General features: G+C 36.2%; 1 long non-coding RNA gene across 2 annotated transcripts in view; it reads right to left on the reverse strand.

Moving 5' to 3' along the window:
• Positions 1–14,917, reverse strand: part of LOC134550038 (uncharacterized) — an 80,923-nt gene that overhangs the window by 23,946 nt on the left and 42,060 nt on the right. The window contains exon 3 of one of the 2 annotated variants that reach the window (XR_010080236.1): positions 1,535–1,738. The exons of the other annotated variant lie outside the window; for it this stretch is intronic. This is a non-coding gene — a long non-coding RNA (uncharacterized LOC134550038). The remainder of the gene's footprint in view (positions 1–1,534; positions 1,739–14,917) is intronic. 2 annotated transcript variants of the gene reach the window in all.

Here is a 14,917-nt window from a genome sequence, read left to right on the forward strand (position 1 = left end):
GTATAACCCATTAAAAAAATAAAGAAATAATAATAATAAAAAAGAGCAGCTTGTTTTTAAATTTAGTCTACCAATTAAGAACAATTAATGTTATTAAACTGACTGCGAACTGCAAATTCTCTCTGAAAAATTCACATCAACATTAGTTTTAAACTACCATTGCAACAATTTCAGCTCAAAATGGGGAAATTATTTAACTCAAAACAGACAATTTTCAAATGTAAAAGAGCACATCCCCTCAAAAATGTTGGGTTTAGATAAACATCGGCTATGCTACCAACTAAACAATACATTCCTTCAAAAGTCTACTGTAACAATTCCATCTGAATCCTCAAAACTAGTTTACCTGTAAAGACACAGAGAAAAGCAACAGAAAACTCAGGGAGAGCTCTTTACAGAACCGAAACAAACCACAAACAATTCATTTCCCAAATTTTAGAAGCTGGTACCAAAAAGTTAGAATTTATTGGGCAGAAAAATACCAATACCACCAAAATATATGGGTCTCCCTTATCCTCCTACTATGGCCATATTAGCTCCTGCGAGAAAGAAAACTTGTATCTATTTAAAATGGAATTTTTAGCCATAATAACATTTTGACATACCGTAATGTAAATAAACTGTTCTTTCCCATCCCAATATTTCCTTCTCTGTCTCTCTGTCTCTCTCTGTCTCCGTCTCTCTCCTCTTTTTGTTTTAATATATGGCACACAGACAGACACACGCCCCCGTCACTGTCAATATGCACACTCATTAGCAATATGTCAGGCTGGCATTTTCAACACACTCCAGAGCATAACTCAACTACCACACAGTGCACACACACACACGCGCATTAAAATACAATTGCAGAGAAAACGAGCTCCGTGGAACAATGTTTAACTTGGAAAACTAGGTAAACATACAAAAGGAGCAAGTGAAATTCTCAGGCAGTATTTTACAATGGTGCTGTGAATACCCAGCTAACATCATCAATGCTTCTCTCTTTTCACACACACGAACACACAGACACAAATACACGTATACAAAAGAGAGCATTTTAGCAAGACATTCTAATGCTGAATTATGGATGCAAGAACACCGGGTTTTCCCTGGGTTGCTTTTTTTTTTTTTTTTTTTTTTTTTTTTTTTTTTTTTTTTTTTAAGCTACATTCTAACTTGAAGTAATGTATGAAAAGAAGTACTGCAAAAATAAACCCAAGCTGAACTACAAGTTCTTAGAACGTAGACTGTCAACAGCATTTCTGAGCTTCCAGCTGAGAAAATTAGCACGAAACAACACATTTTTTGCAAAAAGCGTCCAGTAAGACACCGAAGACCACTTAGAAAGGGTGAGTATCACTGAACTACAGTTTTGATTATTCACCTCTTGACTCGTTGATAAAACATATTCTGTATTGCTATTGCAACTGCTTTAAAATATGACAGAATAGCTTCACATGGCACCCTGAAATGAAAGGTATCATCAAAGGACCATGTACTTCATTTTTCAAAAGAATGAAAAGCAGAGAAATGTATAGGGAAAGAAACGTACCTTTAGTTATCTCAGCGAACGACTTTGAAGCACATCTACATAGTCCTGCAGCTCCACCAGTACAAAAGTCAACACTGCTGCGCTTGTGATCTCTGTGACAATGGCATCATACTGCCGGCAATATTTTCGATTAAACTTCTCAGACATGGTAGCAACTTTGTTAATTATGATATTAGCCAGCTGGCGGGTACAATCAATCATCCACTGTAAGAAAGCCAGACGAAGAGACATCTAATCATTGCAACCAGAGCAGATAAATTTTGTTCCTTTCTTATACATGTCACAGATTCTATCCCTCCTGACCCTCTACACAGCCATCGACTGTCAAATTTAGATTCAGCAAGCTCCCAGCTTTTCTTTATCCCTGCCTTAGATCTGAAGCTCCTGGTTATCAGGAAGACAAGCGTCACCAGCTGTCTCAGAACAGGAAGGCAATCAGGTGAATAGTACTTATTATCTCTCATTGCCTTCTGAGGAGCAACAAGATTGATTTTGGATCAACAACGCATCCAGATCTGGGGCACAGTTACTACAGTGTCAAGTCTAGAATGCAGTGTATACATAAAGCTGACCTCAACTTTTATTAATGCTGCATACCAAAAGTTTGAGGGCTGCTCTTCTTTTAGTTTTGTTTTGTGTTGAGTTTGTTAGGGTTTTGGGGTATTTTTTTCCCCTAAAAAAACTCTAAAATTTTTTTCTCCAAAGCTGCCTTGGATATTCTCTTATTCCAGGCCTCCTTCCCCCACCTCAGAAAACCCAGGCAAGCAGACCGCACTGTTACTCTGGGGAATTTGTTTCACAGTTGGATAGTCTTAATTGGGCCCACAGAAGCAGTTAGCTACCATTAAATGCTTCTCTGTATACATCTTCCTCTCAACTAGTCTGACCATACATAAAACCCCACAAGTGAAGCCTATGCTTTGAGAAGGTTAAGCACTCAAATATGTTATAAACCCAGAATATAAAAACATCCTAACAGAATCTGAGCTGACGGTGAATTTCAGCATTGGTCTAGAAACAGGAGTATTTTTGGGCTTTTCATTTAGAGCACATTAAACAATCTCGCGCTGTTACTGCAAGACCTTTTTTTACAAACCAAATGCACGACAAAGTTAGTGGAAGGTGGCTCATATGAAGTAGAAACAAACGTTTCTGATATCTTGTCAAGCTATCAGAATAATGCATTCTGGTACAAAACCCCCCCCCCAACTAACTTGGTAAATTTCAAAATCCCTGTTGACAGTTCCACTTAACTAAACAGAGCATAATAATCAATGAACACAAATTTATAAGGACATGTAAAAATTTTCTGGATCAGTTTGGGATTATTGGTACATTGGCTGCCCTGGCACTTGGACCGAAGACTGCTTTTCCAAAACCATATCTTTTCAGAAAAAGTGATCTTATGTTTACTTCACCTTAACTGAAAGCTAGTTTCATATTTAAGTTGGTATCTAGCAATACTGGCTCAATCATGAAGAAGATTTTGTGGACTTCACAGCATGAAATTATCTCTGTTTTTAATAAATTCACTAAAACAATACATTTTTTCTTGAAAGTTTTCACATGCAGTTCAGCTGAAATTTTCACGCTTTCTTGAAATGCAAACAGAAAATATCAACAGTTAAAAATAGGGGGAGTAACAATTACATCCTGACCTTATTCCCTTGAAATTAGTGTTGCAGAACCTACTTTGCCTTTGGAGAAGTTAAATTTGTTAAATAAAGTTTCCTGTGTGACTTCCTCATTTGGAAAGTTTAGGAGGCTGAATACAGGAATAATAATGGTGTTCATAATTCATTATTAAGCACAGCTAATTGCTTTCTGATATTTGTTGGAAAGGATGAGGACAAGAAAACAAATTACACTTTCAAACGTGATGTCATTGTTTCATTTATTTTGGATGACTGAAGTAGTCAACCAGTTTCTCAGGCAGATATTGAAGACTACACCAGTTCTGCTTTGCATCCTATATCCCGATTGTTAACAAATTGAGATCTAACTCAAATACCTCCACAACATTTGACACCAATACAAACACTGTTAGAAATTCCTGAATAATTCACTTTATTAAAATATCTACCACCAAGAAGGTTCTACTCGGTAGGAAGACCTTCATGAATTATTTGCTCTCATTTCTATTGCTTTACTCAAACCAGATCTTGCTTTATTTAGGCAGCAGCTAAATATGAAGAAATAGTCTTGATTTTAGCACAGCAATTTAAGGCAAGAAGAAATAACTGAGCATCACAAATGATTGAGGGACCTGAGAAGTACACAAAAAGAGGAGGCTGCTGTAACTATCGATTCATTTTTCTGGACAGTTAACCAAAATCATCAGATACACAATTCTATCCCTAGAAATATCTCCAGTCAGCCACCAGTACAGACCTGACTAGGTTTCTAAGCTGTCAGAACAGATCTGAGCTGGCAAAGCTGCAAAACAAACTGGATGGTCTCTGACAGATACAGATTGACCTGACCACTCATTTTAAAGAAGCAAGAATGAAGGATCAAACTTGGGACCCCAGCAGAAAATGCTTTTGTCCATTTTCAACAGCTACATCAGTTTTTTCTCTTATTCACACTTCTTTTCCTTTTCATTACTTCAAAGATCACTGTGCAAAAATATGGAATTAACTTCACGTACCCTCGGCTGTGATAAACAAGGCAACTGGGCTTGTCAATACACTCTCCTCCGTCATCACTAGGATGGACAGCATGACTGTGGATGGACTCCGCTGAGCATGAATTATTATACCCCTTTTTATACTTGGATACTGGTGGAATGACTTTTACACTGGATGGATAGACTAGCTCTCTCTATTAGCTCTCATGGAAATTGCAAAACTGGTCTGAATTCAGTTTTAACAGTGCTTGAAGCAGGAGGCTGGACTAGTTGACCTCTGGATGTCTCTTCCAAATGGAATGATTCCATTTATCTATGAACTGTCTAAAGCAAAGCAACATAAATAGTAAAAATTATGAGATGATCGAAATTACAGGAATTAGAGATGTAATTTTTGCAGGAGGGCGGGGCACCTCCTCCGAGTACTCTGGCCCTCAATTTCTTAAGCCTTTTGAAAAATCAGCCATATTTGCTAGGGGGGTTTTTGCCCCTGTCCATTGAGACAAAAATATTAGAATTATCAAATCCTCCATACAATAAGAAGTTCAGAGAAAAGGAAACATATCAAGGGGAATACACAAAAGAAATGCACAAAGACCTCCATAGAAGGCACTGAAAAACATACTTGATACAGGAGAAAAGGAAAGTGAGTGGTAAAGGAGGAGTAAACTCAGGGTCAGGTAAAAGAAAAATTTCATTAGCATGGAGGGAGATTAAACAAAGGCTAGGCCATGGTTAACTGAAAGTATATTAAGTTTAAAAAAGAAAACATAAGACATGGCCATAATAATGATGTTACAGCCTCAAAAGAAAGGTTTATTTTGGCAAAGACTGGATTACTCCAGGATTTCCACAGTATTTGCTACATTCTGAGAACACAGAATATTGGAGGCAATAAAACCCAAAACACCAAAAAAACAAAACACTCCCTAAAATCCCAAAGATCCAATGTAGAAAGAAGTATAGAAAAGAGTAGGATACATTATCTAAAGAAAAAAAATCAAAATAAAACAACCTATTCACAAGCTTAATTTTAAGAATGTCCATCTAATAAACCTTCCATTTTACTCTCATAAATCCTGTAAATCTTCCATTTAGTACCTCATTACAAAAAAAATTAAGCGAAATTAAACAATAATATATGTAAATTATACATTTAAAATAATGAACAATGTAATGAAAGGACCACTCTTCACACTGAAATCCAGTGGGTTTTTAAATTAACTTTTAATGCACTGCCACTGCCAATTATAAAGGAGCTTACATGTTTGATTCTGCTAGAAAACACAAACCAGGAGAAGGAAAAGTGTAACACAAGGGCACAAAGCTAGTGCAGGGAGGTACACTAATACCAACCAGTGCAGAGCTTTAAGCAAGCACATATAGCAGAGCCTGGGTCCAAGGACCAAAACCCATCTGCAGTGAAGCTCTTCCTGAAAACAGGAACTTTGAAGGCTTGGTGACACACTGACCCTCTCACTCACTGACTCCCCCCTCCAAGAAAAAGCATACACAGTTACAGATAGAGACCTTGGGGCATGGTTTCTCATTTTGGCATATCACACGCACCTGAAATAGCCATGGATATTTTTTTCTTTTTAATTTTTTTTAAGCAGTTAGCTTGCAGTATAAAGTGCACATATATTCGACTGAAAAGAATGAGTGCATAAAGTTTCACAATGCAGAACAATGTCTGCAAAGGTCACACGTAGCTTCTTGAGAGGGCAGCGCCATGGCAAGAGGCCACATGTTGTGTCAATCCTTAGCACAGAATGAGCAGAGGTGAAATATTAATGCATTGCAAGGAAAACAACCTTGCCTATATTCTAGGAACTGACAAAGAAAGAAAAAAGGAGAAAAGGACTATTTCCCCACCTGCAGCATGATGAGCAGGTCCAGTTTTATCTCACTTTAATATTGTCAGGACACGTGAACTAAAGGACTTTTGTTCTGTCCTGGGGTGGCCAGATGCTGACAAGCGTGAAAGCGACACGCAGAAACGACAACAGGGAGGCAAGAGGTCTTCAGTGAAAGAGCTGCTCCCCAAAAAGAGAGCAAGCCTGTTCATTTCTTTCATTTTTGTACATTTGTGGATTGGCTTCTGGGGTTACTACCTCCTCACTCCACTGGCCAGACCAGAGTCAACCAACATTATTTTCAGGCTAGAAATATGTAAAAACCAGACAGTGATCAGAAACAAGAAGGTTTGTTTATGTTCCAATGTGTGAGAAACTGAAAAACTGCTCCTAATATTGTGCAGAAACTAAAGAACTGACTCCATCTTATGAACAAGTACAAGGCTTTAAAAAAACTCAGAAAAACCAGGGCAACAGACAAGACCGAAAGCTGCAAATGTTTTTTCCTTGCCACTCCCTTTCACCAATGCTCTGCTGTTTTGTTACCTGCACTAGCAGTCAGACATACCTCTTCTTAAACTGACTATTAAGAATATAGACACTGCATACATATATATATACACCCACATCCTGCCTTTGACAATATCCAGTAGCAAGTGTCCAAGAAAAAATGTAAGGGTAAGCAAGGAGCAATTTCATTCTTCATACACACTCCCATCTTCTACCCATTCATGGCATGGAAGTTAACTTAGCACAAAGCCAGAATGGCTTAATGCAACACATTTGATAACAATTTCAATTCTGTTACCTACCTAACAGAATGACCCAAAAAATCAGTACAAAGGGTGTACACTTGAATTACTGGCAATATATCTGTAAAACAGAAATGCTCATGGGAATAAGAAAGGCTGATCTGAAATCTACAAAAAAATCAATCTGTCTGTTTGCCTATTTTTTAAAAACGACAAGATGTTCATTAACAGTCAGACTAAAAATTCTGGATTTGAAGTGGGCTTGAGCGTTGTATCATTCTATAAAGATGAGGCAATTCAATCTCACGTTGTCTTCATGGAATGACAGTACATAAAAACACCTTCCCAGAGAGCCTCCTGCTAGGTCAAGTGAGATATCTGAGCACCACAACTCCAGGAGCTAACAATAGTTCTTCCCTAAAGGCAGTGTTTGTACTGTTTTACAGGAAACTCATGCCCAATGTTGTGGTTAAAAAGCCTTTTCTACAGCCTGAAGGCATCTCCTATGCAAAAGTTCTCACCTGCAGTAGACTGGAACTGGGATGGCAGACACACACACACAAGAACAAAATAAAAACTCAATAGAACAAATGCTTATTCTGGAGAAAACAACAGAAAATACATTGGAGAAAACATATTGCCATGCTACAGCAACACAATCTCTTTAGATTATATGGTACTTATGTTTAATGTGTCATTTTATATTTTTCCCCAAAATAAAAAATGCAGCTGAAGTAGTCTCATAAAATTATCCATTTTGTCTGAATAAAATTGAAACACGTAAAACACTAATAATGTGGCAGAAACAAACTCTGGCACATGACCCATTAGAAAGGTTGTAACTTCAATGATCCAATCACAGTGACATAAACAAAACACCCAACAGACAGAAAAAAAAGTAAAATCCAATAACATAAACCACTAAAATTGTCTGATTATAATTCATTAGAAATAAAGTATAGAGTATAATTCATTAAAAAGAAAGTATAGAGTTAATGTAGTTACATTTCGGGTCTGGATTCTACAAAGATAGGTCTCAAATTTTGAAACTGCCGAACACAGGTATCCAGGATATTAATAGTTTTCTAAATTCACTTAATGAGCTTCTTTCAATACAAACAGGTAATTTCCTGACAGGTAATACTCTACAAGTGATTCATTTAGTGATTCATTTCAGAGTAGTAAAAAACTCCAAAGGAAAAAAAAAAAAAAAAGATAACGAGGAGGCCAAGTCTCATAATTTTTTTTGCAAATTCTAAATTTCTTCTTTATATATTTTTAAACTGGTTTTCACATCAATGTCAGTTATCTATTATTTTCAGTATTATATGACAGAGAGCTCTTACATAGTCTTATGTCAAAAATACCTGAAAGAAGTACTAAGCTAACTGTAAGAGAAGTGTAGTTTAGGGTTGGAGGGAAGGGGTTGGAAGGGGTTAGTTTGCTTGTTTGGGGGAAAGATATTTATTATATCAGGTAAAAATTATCAAATCATCTTTTCTGCAGCAACAGCAGATGTCATTGTATTAGATCAGATTCAGATCTCCTTTTACTTCTTCGTTACAGAAATTATCACTAGTAACAGTGTTATCTACTTATGCCACAGTGAAATCAAGCCTAAAATGAGTAATTTTGTGAGGCTATGGTTCCTTTTAAATAAAGCTTAACAAGTTCAAATGTAAAAATTTTGCTCTTTCCAAAAATATACTGTTTTATGCTTTTTTTCCCTCACTTATAAAGATGGTATTTGCACAAAGATAGTAAAAGATTCTCATGTAATTGACTGTGTCATGTGTTATTAACCAAGGAAGCACCACTGGAGGATACATCTCCATTTTTAAATGTAGATTTCCCCATCACGTAACAATCAACTGCCCCAGGTTTTACCACACCAAACAGGGAAGTGGAAGTTCTGCATAAAGACCCCTCTCCAGAGAAAGAGCATTAAAAAACCCAGAAAAACTTTAGTGTCCAAATGCTAGCTATTCCCAAAGGGACAATATATGGTGTGTATATGCAGCAAAATGGGGAACAGCTCTGAGTATGCCATACATGTAAGATGCTAGACTGCAGTGAAATATATCAAAACCTCTTATGAGCAAAGACTCAAGAATTTTGCTGCCTTAGACCTCTTTGCTCATTTGAAAATGCTCTTTCTACTATAGCATTATTGATCATGAGAAAAATTAAATTTCTACTCTCACTTAAAGTCGAACACTGATTGAAATCTTCTTAAGAACAGAATTTAGACTCCATTGTATGAGTAGAGGACTCAATCATACCATTAGAAAATGCTCTGTTGGTGGTGCTAGTTTCAACTGAGAAGTATAACGAAAATTATTAATTTGCTGGCTTTATTTGAAAAAGAGTAATCTCTTGCTGGTCGTCATACTTAAACTTAGGATTGGGGGAAAAAAAGGATAACCCAAAATGTAACTGTAGCTCGGCATTAGAGTTAGAACATGGAGTTTTGAATGTCTTTAAATCAAAACTTCTTGGAGTGGAATAACCCCACAGATATGAAAAACTATAACTTCTTAACAGTCCTTAAGGAGCTGGTTTAATTAACAGGAGTCTAGAAGGGATGAACTTAAATATATATGCTCATGTGTCAGGATGTCAAGGTGATACTCCTCAAGAAAATTCTGCATTATACCATCTCTGCCCACTACTGCTCAATGCCACTGCAGTTCAGGTGTCGGGACCCAGTAGCAGGCTGCTCCAAACGTGTGTGCTGTCACAACCTGTTTCTTTGGCATGTCCACTATTTATCACCACTATCACCAGATGCATAATCTGTGAATTTGTAAAAAATCACACTAATCCCTTTAAAGTATTCCAATCAAGGCTCTAAAATGCAAAGTGCCAACCCTGAAAAAGACATGGCTCTCCCAGTCTTTGCTTGTGTTTTAAATATCCTTATCAGCTTAATTATCATAATGTTAAAGCTGTGCAATCAAGTTCATTGAAAATAAAAAGTCATGCTAAAAGAACAAAATAAAATTGATGTGTTCAAGCGGAAAAAGGTAAAATAAACAAAATAAAGCATTAACTAGACGTTAGGAAGCTCATGCATTAAGAAGAAAGATGAAACAGATGCAATACACAGCAAAGATCAAAGAGCTCCATCAATTCATTCTGAGAGTCAAAATCCAGCTGAGCATGGGAGCCCTGTCCGCATAATAAGAAAGGTTGACTAAAACATAAGGATTAAACAGATGAGCTGTCTCCAGTGAATGTATGGCACAGGAAGCCCTGCTGAGCCACTTGTAAAGACACTTTGGAATTGTACACCTGCTACTCTACGGTGAAACCTACAGGAAGCCAGCCTGCAAGGGGAAAGAAACACACTAATGGACTAAATAGCTATCTTTAGGAGAAAAAAAAAAAAAAGAGTCTATACAAGAAAACAGCAGCTAAAAGATTTGCTCTTTCCCCTCCATTTCATTTATTTACCAAATATTTCCACCAGAAATGACTATAAAGAAATTATCACCACCGTCTCACTCCCTCAAAATAAAAGAAGAAAGCTTGACACTTAAACTATCAACACAACCATCCATCTATAGCAGGATCAGCCTAGTATTCTCAATGAAACTCTCACAATATTACTGGTTTGGAAGCTTTTTTTGTGCTCCAGCACTTGTGTTAATTGGCCAAATCTCAAATAACTTCAGTGCTGTGGGATTAATTTTAAGGGTCAGTAACATTTATATTATTTCTAATACTGATGGTATTTAAAATAAGGTTATATAAAATCCTTCATTTTTCTCATCCACTTTATGGATAGAGATGGAGACATTTCAATCAAAATTTATAGCTGACTAGTTTCTCTTCTTTTATCATTGGTAATGAGAAACAAAACTAGAAAAAAGTTAACGGGTAAGAAACAGTATTCAATTTAATTCATTAATCCATTAACTCTTATATAAAAGTAAAATCCCTGTGACATGCATGTAGGCATAAACACAGCAGTCTCACCAAAAAAAAAAGGAAAATGTAGGGCTAGCAGTAACTTCATGATTCAAGGAATCCAAACTGCAGGGGTTTCCAACACCTCTGACAGGATCAGTGCTATCCATTACGCCTCCTTGCAAAGAATGGATCAGGGAACTGATCAGGGATCACATCATAAGATGGCAAACCATAATTTAGAACAATCAGGAAGCAAAGCTCCCAAGTTTCTTAAGGCTTTACTTTCTGACATATGTGAAATTAATATCCACTGTGGGCTACAGGTGGTTCCATATTTATTTTTCAAATGAATGTTACTAACCTGCTTGCCCCAGAAATGTTATTTACAATCACATCTTTTATTCTTGTTTTAGCTGACAGGACAATCTCCTCAAGGATCTGGGCAGAGCTGATATATTTGATTCTCAGGTTATCTACTGCCTGCAGATACAAGCACTTTGATTGTTTACAATGAAGGAGTAATTGGTAACCGTTAAATAACTCCAGAGACTGATTTAAGAGTCCTTCACCTACTGCATGAAAGTAGGGCTTCATCCCACAGTCAGTCCCTAATCTGGCTAAATACTTAAAGATTTCACTACAAAAATAGGATATTTAAAAAATAGCAAATGCAATGATAATTTCATCTTCACATACAAGCATTATATTCAGTTTTAATGATTTAAATAAATTTATGTTTCAAAGTTGAAATTAAAATGAGAAACAGACATGTTCTCTCATTGCACTTCCAAAATCAGTTACAAATATTAATTTGTGCAGCACAGTTTAAAGAAGAATTTCTAGGGCTACTTTCAGAATCTCAAGCCAAAGTGAGGACACTAAAACAAAATTCAGCCAGTATTCCTATGAGGAATTTCACATGTTGTTTAGTTGGTGATACGTTACTTGTGATTGCATAGGTTCAAGTTGCTGACAATATTTAAAACAACTCAGAAGCATTTGCCTGGTCTTGCATGGTCAAATAGAATTACTTAGCTATAAATACATCTGGCAAAATGTCACAGAGGGAGATTTAACTATTTTCTGACACTATTTAATTGTCAGTGAACTTTCCTCTTTCACAAAATGGTGTGGAAGCACAATACTGTTATGAACACATTATTAGTTGGCAGAACTCCTCTGAACTTAGAATTTTGTACTGGAAAACAGCAGTGAAATTCATCACTGAGGATATTACATGTTACCAGACAGCACCATCATGGATGTAGCCTAAATGAGATACTAAAGCACACTGTGGGAGACCATCCCGTCAGAACTGCAGTGAGCTCACCACAGAGCCCACATTCCCCATGCTTTGAGGAGCAAGGTTGAAGTATGCCACAGGAGATAAGAGTATCTCTTGTCACTCCCTGCCCTTCTGCCATCTTTGGGGAGTGCAGTGCCAAGACTTCTCCCCAGCTTCCACATGAAAATAATGTGGGTGCTTAAGGGCTGATCAGCAGCAGCTTCCCACAAGAGCAGCTCTTGTGGGAAGCACCTAAGGAGTCACAGGATCCGCTTTTGTTCTGCAGAAGTCTAACTGCAAATCCTCAATCTCATCGAGACAGAGCCCTCTTCCCAAGCAGAAAATTTAAGGAAAATTGAGATTGCTCCTAAATCCTTAACAATGCCGATTTCCTGATTTCTTGGGGCATAAACATATTTGTTAGCATACTGCAAGTTAGTCAAGTGGAAGCCCAAAGTTTTACAATTTAAAGCCAGCACCACATGACACCTGGACTCCTGCAAATCCCAGGTGACCATACTGCAAAAGTCACAAGATATAAAGCAGAGACTGAGCCAAGTGCTCTTCCAAGTAACCTGGTGGATATACTATCACAAATTTTACCACCTATGGGCAAACCACAATATGTTCAGACCAAACCACAACTGATTTCATAGAGACATTTCAAACACTTTTCTCCCAAGAAAGAAGTGCCACTTTGAAAAATTTCAACCTGTTTATCCAGCTGTTTTGGTCCTACAGCTGTCATTTAAAAGGTCATAAACATTCCTTTTTATAATGAGGTAATGATTTTACCTTCTCCTGCTCAACAGTTTTCCATAAATTGAAATAACTTTTGTGTTGAAAGTTTACCATTGAAAATTTTAGAGTAGTATGTGAAGAGTTCAGATCATGAAAAGTCAAATACAGAAATTGTCTCTTTTGTTAATTTAACCGCTAGGCTCCTATGAAAATTCCAGAGTGGGATGTATGTACTCATTAATTTGTTCTGCTTTTACATTTGAATACTAAATCTCCAGCTCTGTTGATCTGCATTTTTTTAAACATATATGTATATAGAATTAGTAGAGGGCAAACAATACATTATCTCACTCTTCCAATTAAAAAAAAAATCTGGCAACAAAAATCCTTTATAAGCTTTATAGTTAATGTGAACTGTAAGAAAAAAAAGCCAAACATTTGGACATGGGTAAGTATGCTAAATGAGGCAAAATGTATGCCCTCACACTTAATTCTGAAACATTTCTTGTTTTTGTCTGCCTCAAACCATGTTTGGTTCAGCACTAAATAAGAACTGTGGTAACTTACAACTTTTTATATGGAGGCAGGAGTAAAATTTTCCAAGTTGTGCCCACATATTCACATGTGCAAGGGATACAGAATTAATTAGTTTAACATATTACGCTGGCTTATCCCTGTAAGCTTACTTTTCTGAATTTCATTTCCTAGACTAAAATTGTAGTTCTTCGTATTTCTTGATGGAGAAAATCGGAGAATAAACTAAATGCAAAAGCAAGTGTCATTTCAGGGACTAGAGTTATTTGTAAAACTTTTTTCTTCTCTGTCCTACCTTCCAGTTTGTTTAAAAGTCTTTCTTTGTACCATAACCTTGGCTTACCAATTGTAAATCAATCAGAAAAATATATTTTGAAGTAAAAAAAAAAAACCTAAAATTCATACAAGGTTGATGAATGTGAGGTGAATTTTACAGTCATATTACACACAGAAGACTCTGCCTTATATGAAAGTATCCATAACATTAAATATGAGATAATACATAAAAATACATGTAAACTGTATATGTTGTTATACCCTGCATGAATTCTGTTATTATACTTTACTGTGAAGCCATGTCACGAATAAACAAACTCCAGGTAAAATTTAAATACTCAAGTTTCATCTTGATCCCTCACTGACTCTCAGTCCAGCTTCATTTAGAGTGGATAAGGTGTGAGAGAAGAGTAAAGGAGCCCCGACTTGAAGTTTATATCTCCAGCAAAGATAAAGTGAGATGCAAATGAAACTAATTAAAATAATAAAAAAAAAACCAAAATAAATTTATTTCCTTTGGGGTTCACAATAGATGCCCCTATACAAAGCCCAACAATATTTCCGTGGTCTTCCAGGTTCAACTTCCACTGATCAAGTTAACACAGCATGATCACGCATATGTCATCATGCATACCTACATGCATAGGAAAAAACTATTACAGTTTTACAGAATTCATAGTCTGAGCCCTTCAAAATTACTAGCATTTCTTCAAGTGATTTCAGGCACCAAACATTACAAACACACTTAAATCTGCCTCACTTCAGCAATGATCATGCATTTACTCTAGTTTTCTTCATATCAAAAATACTTCAGCTTCATCAGCAACAGATGAATTAATTATTTTTTTAATAATCCAAACGATCTTTTTCCCAATTTTTTATTAGCCTCAAGGTTCTTCCAGCAATATTTTCTCTTTCTCTGTTCTATAAAATGGTAATCAATCTCTATTATTGTCATGAAAATGGTATTTGTCACTTTGCTGAGAAAAAAATAATCAATACATCTTGCAGAGTAGAATAGGAGTTTAATGCAGTGAATTGATGTTCTGTTAGAGAAATTTAGCTTGCCAGCAGTTTGGGACAAGCTAATAGAAAACCAGAAAATCCACTGAAGGTTGACAGATGAATACACAGACATGCCACAAAAATTAATATTTGGGCACTTTGTATAGCCTGTCATTTCATATGCTGGAGAGAAAATAGATGTGGACAAACATATCCCTCAAGAAACTATTTTGGTTTTTAAAAGGCAAAAGCAAAATCATAAAAAATGAATTCTTCACTGTAATATTTTTATATAAGTTTCTGAAAAATAAGTATTCTGAAACAATCTTCCATTTAAATATTTTGCAACAGACATGATACTAAATATGAAAACACTGTTGAGTGATAAAA

Source organism: Prinia subflava, chromosome 4 (assembly GCF_021018805.1).
Source record: "Prinia subflava isolate CZ2003 ecotype Zambia chromosome 4, Cam_Psub_1.2, whole genome shotgun sequence".
NCBI lineage: Eukaryota > Metazoa > Chordata > Aves > Passeriformes > Cisticolidae > Prinia > Prinia subflava.